The 4,349-nt window shown below is 47.3% G+C and overlaps 2 pseudogenes across 1 annotated transcript; both read left to right on the top strand.

Annotated features, from left to right (window-relative positions):
• The first annotated feature begins 1,821 nt into the window (after positions 1 to 1,821).
• Positions 1,822 to 2,149, top strand: LOC105995723 (annotated as a pseudogene).
• A 210-nt stretch (positions 2,150 to 2,359) lies between these two features.
• Positions 2,360 to 4,116, top strand: LOC105995721 (annotated as a pseudogene). The gene has a single exon (XR_001175581.1). The product of XR_001175581.1 is annotated as a pre-mRNA-splicing factor SLU7 pseudogene (transcript).
• The last annotated feature ends 233 nt before the right edge of the window (positions 4,117 to 4,349 follow it).

Here is a 4,349-nt window from a genome sequence, read left to right as displayed (position 1 = left end):
TACATGATGCTGTCTCTGCGTGGTGGACTCCAGTGGGATGTAATATCCCCGCCGGGAGAAATGTGGAATCCCCTCCCCCTGACCCCATAACAGGAAGATGCCCCTGGACAGATAAGCAGGCCTGAAGAGACACTGATACCCATCCCATCCAGGTGCAAGATGCCACATCAAGTTCAAGTACCCAAATAGCTTCCAACATTGCACTTTCCTAGCCAGACCCACTGCACAGTAGCTTTCAAGGGAGCCAGCAATGTAGCCCACAGGCTCTGCCCCTGTTGTAGCACAGAGCAGCATGAAGACTGAACACAGGAAGGTCAGCATGGCCAGCTCTCTTGGAATACCCGACTTCTGACTAACGGGGACCTTTAGACAGGGAAAATAAACCTGCAGAGGATAGCTGCCCCAACTAGGGATCCAGCTGGCATGAAATTTACCAAGCGCAGGATCTGTATCCAGCTTCAGCCTGTGCCCTGATGTAGCAGCCACAGCTCTGGACTGAGCCTGAACTGGACACGTTAACCCTTCTGCTCTAATGAGGTCAAACAAGTTCCATAGATATTCATGGTCACTTTTCCAAAAATACTTCTTTAATGTCACAGTCAGCTTCCTAGGTCTGTTAGGTTACAAATTGTAATAAGGTGGTATGTAAGAATGTAAAAAAGGAAAGCATGGTTGATCTGATGCTTAATCAGGTTTATGTTCAAAGTGGAGACATAGTAGGCCCCACCCTAATGCTTTAGCAACAGCTTTCTGATTGATTTAAATTCTGTGTTTCTCTGTGTGCATGTGGTGCTGCTCAAGGCATGCTTTCTTTATACAATACTTTCTCCTGTTGGCTTTTCCTTCAGATTGGTCTGAGTTACTGTTAATAGTTGGCTCAGAGGATGTACAGATTCACAGCACATCACCTATTGATATTCCACCTTTTTGTGCCTTTGGATCATGAGTTTTACTCTGCTTTCATCAATACATATCTAATTAGAATCAAAACCATCACTAGGCAAGACTTGCCTTTCCAGTGTTTCCTGCAGGAGCACTGAGGACTTTGAATCTCCTAGGTTTATAATATGACAATGAGCCAAGGATAAACTCACCTCTGTGAGCAGAGTCAGTAACATTCTTGCGTCTTTGCATTCTTATCATTTTGAGAAACTAGTCTGAGTTTTATCAGCAACCTCAACCTTTGGATGTCAACTTCTGTCAATACCAGTTATTTAAGTGTATCAGTCTCTAATTGATACCTAGTTCTAGTTAGAGTCTCATACTCAACATAATTGAAGCGAATATTCCCTTCTCTATAAAGGACTCTGGTTTAGCGTCAAATTGTGTGCCCAAAAGTTCTGGTGGCTCCATCAGTGTTTACTATTCCAGAATCAGTTTATCCTAGGATGGGACAGAAAGAGGGTGAAGGACTTCTCCTAGCCTCTGTTGCAAGTAGTTTTCTAAGTCAGCAAAAGGCCCCTCCCAGACCTAAGCTGGGCCCTTGATGACTTTATCTCTGGGGCAGGTGGGGCAGGTGGGGCAGGTGGGGCAGGTGGGGCAGGTGGGGCAGGTGGGGCAGGTCCCACCTCCTGCCCAGCACTGTATAAATAGGAGTCAAAGGCAAACTGGAGCCATTCTCCTTTTTCCTTTGTGGGATTGTGGCCTTGTCAGCTCTGCTGGAGATAAACCTCTCTCCAGGGACACTGTCTGCGTGGTCTTTTGAGGTAAGTTCCTTCCGACCATCAACACAAGACTGGACACTTTCTAAGAGGACAATCGGGGACTTGTACTCGGCAGCAGCTAAGAAAGAAGCCCGGCCTGTTTGGGAAGGATACCTCGATGTCCATGGAAATCGAGTCGTCCGATGTGATCTGTCTGCTCCTGCAGTACCTGAAGGAGAACGGTTTACATCGGGCCTTGGCTACCTTACAAGAGGAGGCTGCTGTCTCTGAATACAGTGGACAGCATCGAGAGTTTCGTGGCTGACATTCATAGTGGCCGTTGGGATACTGTCTTACAAGCTATACAGTCTCTTAAATTGCCAGACAAAACCCTCATGGACCTCTACGAGCAGGTTGTTCTAGAACTGATAGAACTCCGAGAATTGGGTGCTGCCAGGTCAGTTTTGAGACAGATTGACCCCATGAGGATGTTAAGACAGACCTAGCGAAACATTGGCGGCTGGGTTTACTGGTCTGTCAGGGAGCAGTTGCGTGGGGAGCTCCGAACTGGGGTCTATTTAAGTCAAGCAGGCCTCAAACTCATTATGTAGCCCCAGACAAGCCTGAAACTCCCCATTCTCCTGCTCCAGCCTCCTGAGGACCAGGATTGTGTGTACCACCTACCTGACACATTCTATTGTTTTAATACAGAGGCAAGTTCACCATGTCATTGGCAGCTGTGGATACAGTTAATGCCACGCCCCTGTCGGGGTCCAAAGAACTGAGTTTAGAGGAACCAAAGAAGATGACCCGAGAGGACTGGAGGAAGAAGAAGGAGCTAGAAGAACAGCGGAAGCTGGGTAATGCTCCTGCAGAAGCGGATGAAGAAGGAAAAGATATCAATCCACACATCCCTCAGTATATTTCTTCAGTACCATGGTACATCGATCCATGGAAAAGACCCACCTTAAAGCACCAGAGGCCACAATCTGAGAAACAGAAGCCGTTCAGTTCATCTGGAGAATGGTACAAGAGGGGCGTAAAAGAGAATTCCATAACCACTAAGTACCGCAAAGGTGCCTGCGAGAATTGCGGGGCCATGACGCACAAGAAGGAGGACTGCTTTGAGAGACCCAGACGAGTTGGGGCCAAGTTTACTGGGACTAACATAGCGCCAGATGAGCACGTCCAGCCTCAGCTCACATTTGACTACGACGGGAAGAGAGATCGCTGGAATGGCTACAATCCAGAACAACACATGAAAATCGTGGAAGAGTATGCCAAAGTTGACCTGTCAAAACGAACGCTGAAAGCCCAGAAATTACAAGAAGAATTAGCCTCAGGAAAATTAGTGGAACAGGCTAATTCTCCAAAACATCAGTGGGGAGAAGAGGAACCAAATTCTCAGATGAAAAAAGATCACAACAGTGAAGATGAGGATGAAGATAAATATGCAGATGATATTGACCTGCCTGGACAGAATTTTGACTCTAAGAGGCGAATTACAGTCCGGAACCTAAGGATTCGAGAAGATATTGCAAAATATTTGAGAAATTTAGATCCAAATTCTGCCTACTATGATCCCAAAACTAGAGCGATGAGAGAAAATCCCTACGCCAATGCAGGGAAGAATCCAGATGAAGTGAGTTATGCAGGCGATAACTTCGTCAGATACACAGGAGATACCATTTCCATGGCTCAGACACAGTTGTTTGCCTGGGAGGCGTTTGACAAGGGCTCGGAGGTGCACTTGCAGGCAGATCCCACGAAGCTGGAGCTGTTGTATAAATCCTTCAAAGTCAAGAAGGAAGACTTCAAAGTGCAGCAGAAAGAAAGCATCCTGGAAAAGTATGGTGGCCAAGAGCATCTGGATGCTCCTCCAGCTGAGTTGCTCTTAGCCCAGACAGAAGACTACGTGGAGTACTCACAGCATGGGGCCGTCATCAAGGGGCAGGAGAGGGCCGTGGCCTGCTCCAAGTATGAAGATGACGTGAAGATCCACAACCACACACACATCTGGGGATCTTACTGGAAAGAAGGCCGATGGGGATACAAATGTTGTCACTCGTTCTTCAAGTATTCCTACTGCACTGGAGAAGCTGTTAAGGAGACTGCTAACGCCAAGGAGTGTGTGATAAGTGATGAGACTGGCGAAGAGTCGGTGAAGAAACCACAGACGCTCGTGGAGATGCACCAAGAAAAACTAAAGGAAGAGAAGAAAAAGAAGCAGCACCGGAAGAGTAGCTCTGACAGCGATGACGAAGAGAAGAAACAGGAGAAACTGAAGAAGGCACTGAATGCCGAGGAGGCCCGCCTGCTCCATGTCAAAGAGATCTTACAAATTGACAAGAGAAAGCGGCCATACAACAGTGTATATGAAACTCGAGAGCCCACGGAGGAGGAAATGGAGACCTACAGAATGAAACGTCAGAGGCCAGATGACCCCATGGCCTGTTTCCTGGGCCAGCAGTAACTAGCCGGGGGAGGTAGTCCAGGGTTCAGTCCAGCATGCACCGCAACCTCATAGATAGAAAAACTGTGACTTGTCACTTGGGGCTTGACTTCAATAAAGCTTTCAGAAGTCTCAAAAAAAAAAAAAAAGAGACCCAGCCTGAGCGGTACATTCATCTGGAGAACCTCTTGGCCAGGTCTTCCTTTGATCCTGGTGAGGCATACCCAGAAGGAAGCGGCAAAGAGAAAAGAAGA

The sequence above is a fragment of the Dipodomys ordii genome, unplaced genomic scaffold, assembly GCF_000151885.1.
Source record: "Dipodomys ordii isolate 6190 unplaced genomic scaffold, Dord_2.0 Scaffold120, whole genome shotgun sequence".
Lineage (NCBI taxonomy): Eukaryota > Metazoa > Chordata > Mammalia > Rodentia > Heteromyidae > Dipodomys > Dipodomys ordii.
The sequence above is the reverse complement of the archived record's forward strand: the minus strand, read 5'-3'. Positions and strand labels throughout refer to the sequence as shown.